The following is a 17,174-nucleotide window of genomic DNA, read 5'->3' as shown; positions in this document are numbered from 1 at the left end:
ATCACTCCCTCTCTCAAGAAGCTTACATTCTTTTTGCACTACCTCCATCATTTTTTTCTTCTTTCTGATTTGCTATGAGATCATTACGGGAGGAAAGTCTTGCAAGCATGAACCATGCATACATATTACTATGCAATAAATACTGAACCTTTGCTATAACAAGATCATCCTTTTTAAAAAAATTTACTAGTTGACTATTTCATTTTCCACAAAACCTGTCTCAAACCTTATCATCCTTCCTCAGACATTCCATAACATTATTCATTTTCCTTCTTGGCAGAGTATCTCATGTCCCAGTTTACTGGAAAAGATTATGTAAGCATATACTACTAAATTCATGTATTTCAACCCTTCTCACATTCTACCTCTATTTCACTCCTCATTGAGTATTATATTCTTCCCCTATTAAAAGGAAATCTCCTTTAGGAGTACTTACTGTATCTCCTTTTGCATTTAGATGCTCACTTCACAAAACAGAGCTTGATCCATAGTAAGCTTTAGATGCCATGTTTAATTAATTTAAAATAGAGACCATGAACTCCTCCCATCTTGAAATCTCAAAACATATTGATATTTTTCATCTTACATTATTACTTTAGTCCAGTAGTTGAATCTCTGTGATTTTCTAGTACATCGTATCATCTGCAAAGAGTAATCATGTTGTTTCCTACCCTATTCCTTTAATTTATTTTTTCTTCTCTTCTTGCAATAGAAATAGAAAAATAGAGAAATTGCATTTCTCCTACAATATTAAATAATAAAGGTGATAATGGGCATCCTTGCTTCACCTCTGATTGTATTGGGAAGGCTTTTAGGTTATCCCCATTACAGATAATGCTTGCTAACGGTTGTAGGTAAATAGTATTTATCATTTTAAGGTAAGCTTTTTTATTACTATGCTCTCTAGTGTTTTTAAGAGGGATGGGTGCTATAGTTTGTCAAGGCATTTTCTTAGTCTATTGGGATAATCATACTATTTCTGTTGCGTTTGTTATTGATATTATGCTGATAGTTTTCCTGCATTCCTGGTATAAATTCCACCTGGTCATAGTATATGAGCCTTGTGATACATTTCTGTAATCTTTTTGCTAGTTTATTTATTTATTTATTTTTGCATCAATATTCATTAACGAGATTGGTCTATTCTTTTCTTTCTCTGTTTTTGCTCTTCCGGGTTTGGGTAGTACTACCATATAGAAGGAATATAAGGAATGTGGTAGAAATCATTCTTCACTTATTTTTTCAAATAATTTATATAGTATTGGCATTAATTGTTCTTTAAATGTTTATTAGAATTCACTTGTTAATCCATCTGGTCCTGGGGATTTTTTCTTAGGAAGTTCATTGATAGCTTGTTCAATTTCTTTTTTCTAAAATAGGATTATTTAAATATTTTCTTTCTTCCACTAATTTGGGTAATTTATATTTTTGTAAATATTCATCCATTTCATGTAGATTGTCAATTTATTGGCATATAATTCTGCAAAGTAGTTCCTAATAATTGTCTAAATTTCCTCTTCATTGGCAGTGAGGTCATCCCTTGCAGTGTTGATAATAGTAATTTGATTTTTTTCTTTGCTTTTTATGATCAAATTAACCAATGGTTTATCTAATTTATTTTAAAAAAAATGTCTAGTTTTATTTATTAATTCAATTGTTTTCTTAACTTCAATTTTATTAATCTCTCCTTTGATTTTCGTGATCTCCAATTTGGTATTTAGTTGGGGATTTTTAATTTGTTCATTTTCTAGGATTTTTTAGTTATTAAAATTAATAAATGAATGTATACATATACAAATTACATGTATGTGAATTTCTCTGACCCCAGGTTCATAATTTCTGGTTACAGTATTGATTTTTACATACATCATTTTTTTAAATCTTTCCAAGAAGGCCTCATAAATTCTCATATGTGCTTAGCATATTTTCTTGTTGAAGTTTTATTGCATTTTTTTCTCCCTTGTATAAGAATTTATTGTGATTTAGGGAACACATCATTAGCTAAAATTAGAAAGCCTTGGTACTCCCTTACCCCAGGCACACAAACTGCGCCTGGATCCTTCCATCCAGTGTGTGGGTATGCACAGAAAACCCAAGTGCTGGCTTGCTCCACCAAGCAGGGGTATGGCAAGGAACCCCATGCCCTGGCCAGTCTTGGGCACCATCCCTAGGGGTGCCAGTGAATTGTCTTGGGATGTGTGGGGTGGTGGGCCGGGGTTTCCTGTGAGGAAAGGTTTTTTATTCTGGGGGGAGGTAGAGGAAAGGGGTGAGGAGATGAGAGGAGGTGAGGAGAGTAGAGAAAAGGAGAGGAGATAAGAAGAGAGAGAGGAGAGTTCACGCAGCAGGCAAGAAAGCTAAATGCAAACGTGCAGGTGATAGAGGAGGCTAAACAAGAGACAACTGAGTCCAGTGGGCAAGTCCACAGGCCTGTATTTCCTGCTTGTCTTTGTCCCTATTTCTAAATTGGTCCACATCAACAAACCCTGTTATTTTTTGTTTATCTGAAAAGAGGCTTTTGATCTGGTTTCTTATTAGTCTGGGAGAAAACGCTTGGGTAGGCATCAGTGTGGAAGAGATCCAACATTAAATTTGGCCCTTACAGATTGGTGGCCCCAGTACCGGGCTTAACAAACCTGGGGGATCTTTAAAAAAAAACAAAAAACCTTACACTTGAAAACTTTATTTGGTCCTTATGGCTTATTGTTGTTTACTGTCTTTCAGAACAAAGAGTAACAAACTTAAGATCTTTCCCTGTATTCTTTTATCCCCAGTAAATCTGGTGAGATACCTACAGGCAGAACTGCAAGAAGATGAAGGGGAAAATATTGGCAAATTCCATAAGGATAACATTATAATCACATACTTACTACAGATGCTTTATTTGTAAATACAGTTTTAGTATACTAGTATCAAGAAAAGATATGTGCAATACAACTCAATACACAAAGCTCAAGGACAAAATCCTCAAAGATATGTAGAAAGAATAATAGAGGGAAGCATAATCCTTCATATATAAAATCATCTTTGCATGATGATCTTTATACACAATGCATGAAACAGCAATCAAACTCTAATTTAATTACAAGTGCCAATAATTTCATTCTGCTGTAAAATTATGTAAACCTTCAGTAGATCCATAATCTAATTTTTGTGTTTATTCCCTTCTCTTCCAATGCAAAAGTTAGTTCATATATATCTTTTGGGGTACATGCAGTCCAAAAACTCTCCTCTCTATGCAGGTTTGGAAGATTGATTTTGTTTTGTTTTTCCTTTAAATATTACTGCAGTTCTTTATAAATATCTTTATAAAATCTCTTTTACTACTTTATGAACAAGTTGGATAAAATGGATCAGATTATAGTAATAAATTTGGAACTATTTGAATGACTAAATATTTTAAATGAAGAGACTTTAATGAGTCAAACTTCTTGGAGTTTTATATGGAGCAAAGTAAATTTTAGATTTTTGAGAGAACAGATTTTAAAGATTTCCAATAAACCAAACTTTTTAAGGACAAAACAGTCCAAGAGTGATAGGAAACCTCAACATAATTTGGAAGCCCCCCAAAAATAAACAATTATGATGATGAGGAAAATGAGTTTTTGATAAGGCTAAATTGGTGGAATAAATAATTGAAATAATAATTTAGAATTTTCAAAAATATATATTGTACAGAGATAGAAGAAAAGACAGAGAGCAAAGGGTGAATATGAAAGGCTAAGCTATAAGTGGTAAGGAAAGCTAAGGACAACAAAAAGATATTTATTTGGGTTTAAGAAGGAAAATAACTTTTGTATTTGAAAGGATTACTATATTCTCAAGAGAAGTTATGGAAACTATGAGAAAGCACATATTCACATTTGCAGAATTGAAATCAACTGGCTTAAATGAACTATTTAGTCAGGTATGCAAATAATTGGTGCATGTGATTTTTGAGTTACTGTCAGTAATATGTAAAAGAATGTGGACAAAGAGGGAGGTAGTATAGGAGTGGAGAAAAATAAATGACCATTGGTTCAAACAAGAGAAGAAAAAAAAGGTAGAAAATAGCATCTGAAACACATCAATAACATTATAATATATCAGGATCCCTCTGTGGAAAACACCTTTCTCAAGCCTAAAGTCTTATGTCTTATCTTATACTGATAAAAATGGCATAAGGTGGCCTGAATTATCTTTGAGAAATTACTCCATGCTCAACATGCTTGAGGTTCTACCTGAAACAGAGAAAACAGCCCAATATAAGGTTCCAAGATGTGAATATTTCAGTGCACAGTAAATTCAATATGAATCATTAGTACAACATGGTTGTAAAAATTAAAAAAAAATGAAAAGAAAAACCTTAGTATTAGCTTACACTGAATTGAGGGAGGCATTAATATATATTGCCTCCATACTCTATTCTTTTCAGAATACTACTATGGGATTGTATTTTGGGGGCACTGTATTTTTAGGAAGAATATTGAAAACAGAATATCTTAAAGATGGTTAGGTTTATATCCAACTTTAAATACAACCCTAAAATTAAAGCTAAAATTCTGAATCCAAGATCTTCAATTTCCTTGACTGTTTGCTTTATGAGGAACTACTTAAAGGAACCAGGGATATTTAGCTTGAAGAAGACTTGGAAAATAGAAGGGAACGAGAATTCATATACCTATTATGAGCCAAGAACCGTATTAACTTTACAAACATCCCATTTGAAGAAGAGAACATTTAGGATATGATAAGTACTTTCAAGTATCTGAAAACCTGCCATATAGGAGAGATTTAAGACATTGTTTTAGAAGGCTAATTTAGAGGCAATAGTTAGAAATTGGAGAGAGGTAGGTTTTCACTCCATTTGTGGGAAAAATGTCTAAAAAATAATTTCAAAAGAGGAATGACATATTTTGGAAGATGTAGGTCCCTCTTCATTAGATTATTTCAAAAGTAAAGCTAGATTTCTCCTTTTAAGGAACATATTAGAAGGGATTACTGACAAAATGCAAACCGAAGTTGATTTCTTAAGAGATCCCTTTTTTCAGAGTTAATATGATTCTTATTCTGTAAAATGAGGTTGAAAATTCTCTCCTTATTTAATTCTAAATATAGTTCATTATCCATTTGAAGCACTTGTCCAATGTTCCAAGGAAAAGTTATTGACACTGGGGATTAAAGTGACTATATCTCCATCTCTCAGTGAGTCTTTCTATGTCTGTCTCTGTCTTATTTCTCTTTCTCCATCTCTGTATCTGACTCTCTCTGACTTCGTCTGTCTGTATCTGTCTCCATACACACATGTGCCAAACTCATGTTTGTATATAATATATGAAATATTACATTACATATGTGTTTTATATCTATGCTTGCACGTGTTATACCATAGATGGTATATAGAAACTAATATGCATTGATATATTAACTTACTCTTTTCAACTGATTTTTATAATTTATGTGCCTTTTATCCAAATTTTTGTCAAGAAGAGAAGGCTGATCTCTTTTTTTTCTTTCTTTCTTTTTGGGTGGGGCAATGAGGGTTAAGTGACTTGCCCAGGGTCACAGAGCTGTCCGAGGTCAGATTTGAATTCAGGTCCTCCTGAATCCAGGGTTGGTGCTCTATCTAATTTGCCACCTACCTGCTCCCAGGCTGATCTCTTTTAAAAAACTGTTACTTTCTCTGACAAGGCTTTGTAATATTGACAAATCTAAATACAAACTGTACAATATAATCTATACATAATTGTATAAGAGAAGGCTTAGTACTATAGGGATTTACTCTTCTTTATTCCTCTGTATACCATCCATCATGACATTGCTGAACATCTTTGGTGAGCTGGTCTCAGGTGGTCTTTAGGTTGAGACTCAATGGATCACTGAACAAATTTATCACCCTGATTTTGTCTGCCAAAATGTCCTTTATGATTTTAACATATTCATAGATTATTTCTTACTTAATAATAACCTTTAATGCTGTAGTTATTTTTTCTATCAAACCACATACCTTTACAAAATCAGCAATACATAGATGCAGAAGGATTTTATATTCTCTACATCTTTCAGTGAATTCCCTGACTGTAAGGATATAGCCTGCTACAGAAAATTGTCTGGGAAAGTCTGTCTCTTTGCTTCCCACATTACATAAAAGATACTCTTATTAGAGCCATCTCAAAGAGATAATTATAAAGATGAGAAAGGAGGCATAGTTTTGTAGTTGTTGGTGACTTTTCAGTTACTTTTTGTTATTGTTATAAATTTACTGATAAATATATTGTTTGTGACATAGCCTATTCTTTTGGAATATGTTTACAATTTGAAATACATTGAATTATAATCTTTTGAATTGTGTCACATCCTGCAAAGACATAATTATTTGCTTAGGTCTAGGTGCTCCAATCTTCCCAATTTCATTTCCTTAAATGCCATTAATACTTCCTTGGTACTTCCAAGTACTATAGTACTTGATTAGAGACGTGACATAGAGGGATTCCTCTAATGTTATTGATGAAAATCAATTATTTTGGTTCACATTTCTCTCTTTTCTTCCTGTTTCATTTATGGATCCTTTCATGATTATCTAGCATAGCAGAGTCCTGCATAGAATTCTATGTGAGCTGCTTTTTCTTTTCAATTGGTTTTGACTCTTTTGTTAGATAAACATTTCCTATACTCTCAGTAATATTTTACAAAGGAGTTTACTCTTTGCTGCTCTGAATATCCATTTGATAAGAAGATTAAATATTTGTTGATTGGGACATTTTCTGGGTGTTTTGGTCTCTTCAATTTGGCAAAAGTTATTTTAAGATACTGGGATAAGAGATAGCATGACATACTGAATAGAAATCTGCTTTCATTGTCTGGAGGAACTTGTTTCATGTCTCATCTGTGACATATACTGACTGGCTGACCCTGAAAGACATCTAACCTCTCAATACTCCAGGCAACTGTCTAAGATGATAAATTATAGAAGTTACCTACCTGAATTGGCAGAGGAATTTTCCTCACCTACGTGTTCACTACACCAATGGAATAATTCCTGAAAAAAGAAAAATATAATACGTTGTGATTGTCAGAAATACCTTTACATTTTTCCATTTCCTATTATTGGGGGCAATTAATAGCAAGTTTACAAACATCAGTTCTGAAGCATGTTCACTGTCGTTTTCTCACTGTAATACTTTGTCCAATTTGCTATAAATTTTTATGTTTAACCCAATTTGTTGAAGATCTTATCCAAAATAACTGATGGGGGGGGGAGGCAAGAGGTTTAAATGACTTGCCCAGGGTCACACAGCTAGTAAGTGTCAAGTGTCTGAGGCTGGGTTTGAACTCAGGTCCTCCTGAATCCAGGGCCAGTGCTTTACCCCCTGAGCTACCTAGCTGCCCCTTGAAAAAAACTGATTCTTAAAATGACTTATATTTGGTCAAAAGTTGCTTCTTGTCAACATGGAGCCAATTTCAATTTGTGTTACTTTGTATTTGCCATTCTAGCACCATTCAATTCAATTCCAAGAGAAAGTATTTATCCTGTATTGGCATGAGCTTTTGGAGTACTTAACATAATTAACTAGTAGTTTACATAGTTAATATAACAGTTTAATTCCTTAATCACTAATAATATTTTCCATTATTATTTTGAAATCCTTCCCTGTCTCTCTGCCTTTGCTTTGGAAGCATAAAATATGAAAGTATATATGGAGGGTCATCTAGGTGGTTCAGTGATAGAGCACTGGCCTTGGATTCAGTAGGACCTGAGTACAAATTCAGCCTCAGATACTTGACACTTGCTTGCTGTGTGACCCTGGGCAAGCCACTTAACCCCAATTGCCTCAACAAAAAAAAAGAAAGAAAGAAAGAAAGAAAGAAAGAAAGAAAGAAAGAAAGAAAGAAAGAAAGAAAGAAAGAAAGAAAGAAAGAAAGAAAGAAAGAAAGAAAGAAAAAGAAAAGTGAAAGCATATGTGGAGGTTTTAGAAGATCTCATTCACTCTTTTCATAGGTTCTACTTATTTATCCTTTTGAAGAAATATTGGCACAGAAGAGACAATTACAGTTTTGATGTTTATTATGCTTATCATGAACCCAGTGAGACAAAATGAACAAATGTTCTACCAGTGATAATGCTCATTGATTTGGGGCTCAAGATAAAAATCCACACCAATTGCTTTATTTGCCTTTCTGAAGAGAGCCTTCAATTCATCCCTCCATTTAGTTGCAATCTATTTTTGTCTGATGGCTTCATTTAAATGAGGATTTTTTTTATTTGAATGGATCAGGGTAATCAAGTAGATCATAGATTACAAGCCCCAAAACAATTTAAGTTTGGAGATGGTCCAATAACTATGTGATTTTTAGTATCCTCTGATCCATTTTACTCATTCTGCCAGTGTTGCTATGGAAGCAAAGGGGTTACACAGGACTAAGTATGAGTTGTTTTATATTTTTATCTCTTTCATAAGTTGCCATGGCCAACCTGGTAATCTACTTTTTTTGGTAATGGAATCTCTCTGTACTTCATTAAGTTGTTACTTAGAAGACATACTTTATCATTGGTAAAACCTGACAGAAATTATCATGAAATTTCGTGGATTTAACCTTTTAAAATCCATAATCATCTGCATATCATGAAGAGCTGCCAGGATGAGAATGTTATGAAAATGTATGTTGGAGTTAAAAAAGGGAGATAAAACTAAGTGACACAAATGGTCCGAAAAAATTACAACTTGTATAAACATACCTCTTACTAATGGTAGGTTGAGCAATTAACCTTTGAATATGAAGTTAAGCATTTTACTTCATTACTTTCATGTTAACCATAATAATTTATCAACAACTAGAGAGCTCATGGTTTTAATTTTGTCTCTTTAACCAAAAATCCTTTGTTCTCTTAGCTGGCTCTGGATCCTCCTCACCTCTCTTTAAAGTGAATATTTCTACTTTCAATTAATTAAGAAGCTGTCATGAAAGGTCTTAAGATCTTAAAGAAGCTTTGCTATAACTTTAGCAAATATCTGAAAAGGGGCATCAGAAAGATCAATGATGAAGAAGTTGGAAAAGAATCAGAAATATGATCCATTGGGGCAGCTGGATGGCGCAGTGGATAGAGCACCGGTCCTGGAGTCAGGAGTACCTGAGTTCAAATCTGGCCTCAGACACTTAACACTTACTAGCTGTGTGACCCTGGGCAGGTCACTTAACCCCAATTGCTTCACTAAAAAAAAAAAAAAAAAAGAAATATGATCCATCGAGGCCAGAACCACACACACACACACACACACACACACACACACACACACACACACAAATAGCTAGAATCAGGAGGGGAGAGGTTACATAATTAGAATTAGGGAAGCTGGAACAAATTCAGGTGAACAAAGTGTCAGCATAGAGAAGGCTATGGTAATGAAAGCAGTACAATGTCTAATAACTCAGGTGCAAGCTAGAAGATGTGGGGAGAGACAGTGTGACTTTTCATGAAAGGTCACTGGAAGAAGCAGTACTCAGAACAGAACAGGAAGCTAGATAAAATTCAGTAACAAGTGCTTCATATAATTATATATGCACTTATACATGTATATAATCTGCATAAATATTCATATATGTATATATAATTTCTTTTTTTTTAGTGAGACAATTGCCCAGGGTCACACAGCTAATAAGCGTTATATGTCTGAGGCTGGATTTGAACTCAGGTACTCCTGACTCCAGGGCCAGTGTTCTATCCACTGTGCCACCTAACTGCCCCTATATATTGAATTTCAAAAGCTAAGGGGTCATATATATCACTAATTGTGTGTGCATGTGCACAAAATTATTGATTTGAGAGAGTAGATAGTAATACTTGTGGTATAACAAGAAGTGGCAATAAAGAAAGATAACATTTTTCAGGGACTATTGTGTGGAAAAAGAATTAGACTTGTTTAGATTGAAATAACAGGGAAGATGAATGGAAGGCTGAAGAGAGGCAAATTTATGGTGCTTGTAAAGGGAAAAATAATCCTAATAAATTAGGGCAACCCAAAAGAGAATGAAATTTTCTCATGTGATAGTAATCTCAATTCTGGAGGAATTTATATAACTGCACAGGGCTATTGTTTTTGGAGGTTTTGAAAAGGGAACTCTTGTTTAGGTATGGATTGAATTAAATGACCTTTGAAATCATGGCAGAATTACATTCTATGATTCTAAAATATAACATAGCTAGTTAGAGAGATAGATAGATACATACATATTTACAGTGATATGTATAGAGGTAAAGAGATCATTAAACACTTACTATGTACCAGACTAATCACTGGGGAGACTAATTAAAGAAAGCAAGGTATTTTTTTTCCCTGAAGGAACTTATATTTTAGTGGAAACCATTATACATAACATTGTTCTGGCAAGAGATCCACCTGTAAGAGGATATCATGAAGATTCAGAAGTGACTTAGACACCCATAGTCCTGGTAAGTTATAGCAAAAGTCTCACATATAAGGACATGGGGAACCAGTGGGAGAATCCCAGTTTCTAGTGGGGTGAAAATTACAAGGATCTTTAAGAAAATGTTGTAGAAGTCTATTTCCTTTGAAGATTAGAAAAAAAATCATCTATCCAAGTTAGGGAGCCAGAAATAAATTTGAAGTTACTGTTGATGGGGGAGAGAATTGGAGAATTGTGCCATAATGAGGAAGTAATAATATTTGATAAGCACATAAGAAATGTATTAATGTAGTCTGAGAGAAGTGTCTGTCTTGAATAGTGGAAAGATTACTGATGTAAGTGGTGGCTAGTTACAAATTTGTCCTTTCCTAGCTATGTACCCTTGTGCCCTTGTACCTATCCTGTGTAAATAATCCACCCTCTCTAGGTTTCAATTCTCTCATCTGTAAAATTAAGGTAATGGTTTAATAAAATCTATAATTTCCTCTACAGTTTCAGCTTCTTCAAGTTTAAGAGTCTATGGGAAGGAGAATTCATTAGTGATTAGAAGGATAAAGTAAAGGAGTTTTTCCAGCCAGAGGGAGCACTAGGAACAAAGATAGGAAAATACAAATTGGTACCGTAAATACAATTGTCCAGGATCTAGATGATAAGGGTGTCCAGGTCTCCATATTCTTTTTTCTTTTACCTCATTAGAACTTGTCATAGTGGTAGCATAGGCACTGATGCTGGTAGCATGGAATTTTCCTGCAAGTTGCAACCACATTGTCATGAGCCTTTCATTTACTCCTTTTGGTAGGCATCAAGTTTGTTCACTAGATTCATCTTGACCATAAACCTATACCAGATTCCCAGTGCTCCACTGAGTTATGGACATTCAAAACAAACAAAAACCAAAAAGAAATGTATCCAGCTCTGAATTCATTTACCAGCCTTGTTTCATTCAGGGCTTCTATTTGGATGCAATACTTGCTGAATTCTCTCACAAGAGCTGTTTGTCCTTCAGGTCTACTGGAATATATGTTGTCTATAAGTGTGAACACATTCCATGTACTGATGGTAAGTGGAATCATCTTTGCAGAAGTTTTTGTACCTCTTTTTGTGTTTTAACAACATGGTGGGATACCTTTCTAACATGGTAATCAGGCCAGTGTTGGGTAAGCAGACAATTTTTGAAGCACCTTTTCTAGTCCCTTCCTCACATCAAGAGATGTGCAGTGAAATCCTTAAAAGGTTGCTCGTTCACCCAAGGGGCTGGCAACTCCCACTGCTGCTTCCAGTGAAAAGAGGACCCTATGGCCTGGGCCACTTGTGTGCAAAGTTGTGACTACAGCTCCCAGTGGTTGTCAGCTTTATTCTCTCTTCCAGAGTAATCACAGTCCAGTGGCAGGACAGAGTCAAGACAACTGATGATGGTTTGTGATGCAGTGGATGACCTTGGCATCTTTAATGTCTAACCAAGCTCTAAGCACTCCATAGCAGTTTGCTTTCCAAAAAATCCAGGAGAAATGCCAGAAGCAGAACAGAGGTCTGCACACAACATTTGTAGACTTGACCAAGGACTTTGATACTGTCAGTCATGATGGCATATAGAAAAAAAAATTGTGAAAATATGGTTGCCCAGAGAAGTTAAGCAGTATTGGATGTCAATTTCATGATGGAATGCATGCTTGGTTCTGGATGATGGTCAAGGCTCTTGCACTTTCCTAGTCACCAATGGAGTGAAACAAGGTTGTATGCTTGTGTCCATGCTTTTTACAATGATGCTTTCATCCGTCTTATCAAACACCTTCAATGAGGACGAATGTGGCATCAATGTCATCTACCACACTGATTCTTCAACTTGAAAAGGCTACAAGTCAAAACTAAAGTGGAGGGAGTGTTTGTGCCTGATTTTTCTTTGCAGATGATTTGCATTCAATGCGGCCTCTGAAGCTAAGAGGCAAAAAAGTATGGACCAATTCTCTGCTGCTTGTGTTCATTTTGGCATAACAATTAAGACCAAGAAAATGCAGGTGCTCCATCAGCCAGCCTCACACCATCCACAGGTGGAACCATCAGTTACAGAAAATGGAGAAGTTTTGAATACTGTGGATAAATTCACTTACCTTGGCAGTATACCTTCCAAGTATGCACACATCGATAATGAGGTTGAGGGTCACATTGCCAGAGTGAGCTAAGCATTTGGGAGGCTCCAAAGGAAAATAAGGGGTGGGGGGGAGGTATTAAACTAACTACCCAACTGAAGGTCTAAAGAACAATTGTGCTAACCTCATTTTTGTATGCCTATGAAACATAGACATTATACTAGCAACATGCACGGAAACTAAATCACATCCATTTGAATTGTCTTAGGAAGATTCAGAAGACATGGCAGCATAAGATACCAGACTCTGAGGTCCTCTCCTGAGCTAAACTGACAAGCATTCAAACTCTACTGAGGAGAGCACAACTCAAATGGGCTGGCTACAATGTTTGAATGTTAAATATATGGTTGCCTAAAACACTATTTTATGGAGAACTCACAGAAGGCAAGTAAGTGCTCATGTGGTGGTCAGGAAAAAGCAATATAACGACACTCTCAAGGTCTCCCCTAAGAACTTTGGAACTAATTACATGGCATGGGAGACATTGGCCCAAGACTCCCCAGCTTGGCATACCCTCATCAGAGAATGTGCTGTGCTCTGTGAGCAAAGTAGAATTGAATTCAGTAGCTCAAAAGAAATGAAAGATGAACAAATTTAGAAAATTGATTCCAAATGTTCACAAGAATTATTTGTGCCTTACCTATGGTAGAACATTCTGAGCTCATATTGGTCTGATCAACCATAGTCAGACACACTGTACTTGACTCTAACACAGTGATGCCATTTTGGTCATCTTCAAGAACAAAGGACAACAAACAACTCACCACAATCTAAAACATACAGAAAGAAATTGAGAAAGTACCAGTAGAAATGGTAACAAATTCTTTATAGGTCTCTTTCAGAAATTTTGTTGAGATGTCAGATGGTTAGACTCATCTTGTAGGCAGTTGTAGATACTATTTTTTTAAGATCAAAAAAATATTAATGTTGGAGACAGACGTTTGGGAATTAGCTGTGTTGAATTGATAATAAAAACTTTGGGAGAAAAGGAATGGAAATCAAGTCAAAGAGCGGTAGAAAGAAAGTGAAACATCTCAGTAATTGAATGACAATGCATCCAGAAAAAAAGGGGCTGATCAATATATTAAATATCACAGAGAAGAACCAAAAAGATAATGAATTGTTTTGTGTGTGTTTATGTGTGTGTGTGTGTGTGTTTATGTAAACAGAGAGAGAGAGAGAAAGAGAGAGAGAGAGAGAGAGAGAGAGAGAGAGAGAGAGAGAGAGAGAGAGAGACTCCTTTGGTAACTATTACAAAATAAATTTCTGTAGATAGAAAATAAGTTGGAGTCCTGAAGAGATTCTAAATGATCTTTTCAGGAATTGACTTAAACCTTTGTTGACACAGTTTATCCTTGTCCTAAAGAATATCAATATTAGGTTCGACTGAAGCAAACGCATTGTACATTTGAATAAATATTCCCTAACTCTGCAGTCAGGGACTTAAAACAAGGGATAGCATCTGCCCAAATGTGAGGACATGCACATTAAATATTATATGAACAAGGTCTTTGATATGTACTGTAGACTGAATGTTGGGCTGGTCCATCATTGCGATAATAGCTTTTCAAAGAAAGAGGATATATTTCCTAGTGTATAGAATACTGGATTTGAAGTAAAATCTAATTCAGTTTCTACCACTTTGTGTTAATATGAGCAAGTCGCTAAGTCTCTCTGAGTCTGTTTCCTCATCTATCTAATGAGGTAGTTAGACTAATTAACTTCTGGAGCATCTGCCAACTCTAAATCCTTAATTCTATACTTTTTATTTTACTCTGGATTCAAAGAGGAGTAAGTGGTCATTCTTTTTATATATATATATATACTATTTTTCCCAATTACGTGTCAAGACAATGTTTAACATTCATTTTTTCCAAGATTTTGAGTTCCAACGCCAGATGGAAAAAGGACCATTTTTAGATATGGCCATAGTGTGGATTAGTTTTGATTGTTATCAATGTTCCACCCTCCCCTCTCCCATTTCTGTTTTTAATTTGGGAGGAAGGAAGGAAGGTTAATGGGAGGTGTAGTTAGTAATAATTTAATGGTAATGTCTAAAGGGGTCATTGTAATTTTCAGACACTCAAAGGAAAATAAAATAGCATAACAAGCAGAACTTTTAAAATGAAAGTATTATGTACTTTATATTTATACTTTATACTTTATAATTTATAATTATAATTATATACTTAGATCAACCTATATGAGATAGAATTCATAATTTCATATGTGATCCTATTTTTTACATTTTGATTTATGTATGGAAATTTACTATGGTTTTTAAATGCAGCATTAGATTTAAAAACCCAAACAATTTATAATGTAGCTTTTTTTTTGTAAGACCTTTAGTGATTGGGAATCTACTGCCTTCTAAAGCATCCTATTTTCTCATGTTACTATAATGTATGTTATTTTCTTTACAAGAACTGGTCTGTTCTCCAATATTTGGAATCATTTTTCTAGTTCTGTACTGCTTCTTCCCACCTAATTCCATTTTTCCACTTTAAATACAATTTGTTATTTTTAAAAAAATATTTTGAGTTCCAAATTTTTCTCACTCCCTCCCTGCTCTCCCCTCTTCCTAAAAGGGTAAGCAATTTGATATAGGTTATACATGTGCTATCATGTAAAATATATGTCCATATTAGTTACAGGTGTGAAAAAAGAAATGGATCAAAATTAAAAAAAACATGAAAAAGAATAAAGTGAAAAATGTATGCTTCAAACTGCATTAAGAATCCATCAGTTCCTTATCTGGATGTGGATAGCATTTTCTATCATGGGTCCTTTGGCCTTGTCTTGGATCACTGTGTTGCTGAGAAGAGCTGAGTGACTCATATTTGATCACACACAATGTTGGTGATACTGTGTACAACATTTTCCTGGTCCAACTTATTTTACATTGTCTCAATTCATACAAGTCTTTCTCGGTTTTCCTGAAATTTGCCTATTCATTGTTTCTTATTACATAAAAGTATTCCATTACATTCATATACTACAACTATTTCGGCAATTCCCCAATTGATGGGCATCCCCTCAATTTCCAATATTTGGTTAGCATGAAAAGGACTTCTGTAAATATTTTTGCACATGTAGGTCCTTTTCCCTTTTTTATGACTTTGGAATACAGACTAAGTAGTGGTATTGCTTGCTCAAAGGGTATGCGCAGTTTGGTTGCCATTTGGGAATAGTTGCAAATTGCTCTACAGAATGTTTGGGTCAGTTCACAACACAATGGATGGTGCATTAGTTTTCCAATATCCTCTGCATTGTCTTCCTTTTTTGTCATATTAGCCAATCTTATAAGTGTGACGTGGTACCTCAGAGTTATTGTAATTTGCATTTCTCTAATCGAAAGTGTTAGAGAATTTTTTTTTTATTATCCCTATAGAAGACTTTGATTTCTTCATCTGAAAACTACCTGTTCATATTCTTTGATCAGCTATCAATTGAGGAATGGCTTATATTCTTATAAATTTAACTCAATTTTTTATTTAGTTGAGAAATGGGGCCTTTATCAGAGAAACTTGCTGTAAAGATTGTTCCCCAGCTTTCTGCTTTCCTTCTGATCCTAATTGAATTGGTTTTGTTTGCACAAAAGCTTTTTTATTTCACTATAATCAAAATTACCTATTTCATATTTTGTAATGATCTCTTTTGTTTGGTTATGAATTTTCCTTTCTCCATAGATCTGATAGGCAGATTATTCCTTGCTCTTCTAATTTGCTTATGGTGTCAATCTTTATGTCTAAATCATTTACCCATTTTGACTTTATCTTGGCACATGATATGATATGTCGGTCTATGCCTAGTTTGTGCCCTATTCTTTTCTAGTTTTCCTATCCTGTAACTCACTTAACTTCTCCTTTAAGAATGTGGTTGCTATATAACTTGGTACATAAATGTTTGGTATTGATATTACTTCATTGCCTATTGTATCTTTGAGCAAGATGCACTTTACTGGTCCTTTTTTAAATTAGGTCTATTTTTGCTTTTCCTTTGTCTGAGATCTGAGATTACTACCCCTGTTCTTGTTTTTTTTGTTTGTTTGTTTGTTTTTACTTCAGCTGAAGCACAATAGATTCTGCTCAAGCCCCATACCTTTACTGTGCATGTGTCTTTCTGCTTCAAGTATGTTCCTTGTGAACAACATATTGCAAGCTTCTGATTTTTTATATACTCTGCTATCTGCTTCTGGTTTTGTTTGTTTGTTTGTTTGTTTTTGTGGGGGGGAGGAAATGAGTGTTAAGTGACTTGCCCAAGGTCACACAGCTAGTAAATGTCAAATGTCTAAAGCTAGATTTGAACTCAGGTCCTCCTGAATCCAGGGCCGGTGCTTTATCCACTGTGCCACCTAGTTGCCCCTCTGCTTCTGTTGTATGGGAAAGTTCATTCCATTCACATTCAATTATCATTACTAATTGTATATTACCCTCCATCCTATTTTTTTTTGGTGAGGCAATTTGGGTTAAGTGACTTGCTCAGGGTCACACAGCCAGTAAGTGTTAAGTGTCTGAGGCCGGATTTGAACTCAGGTACTCCTGACTCCAGGGCCAGTGCTCTATCTACTGTGCCATCCTATTTTTCTACCTGTTTATCATCTCTCTCCTTTCACCCTTTCCCTTC

The sequence above is a fragment of the Dromiciops gliroides genome, chromosome 3 (genome assembly GCF_019393635.1).
Source record: "Dromiciops gliroides isolate mDroGli1 chromosome 3, mDroGli1.pri, whole genome shotgun sequence".
NCBI lineage: Eukaryota > Metazoa > Chordata > Mammalia > Microbiotheria > Microbiotheriidae > Dromiciops > Dromiciops gliroides.
Note: the sequence above shows the minus strand (reverse complement) of the source record.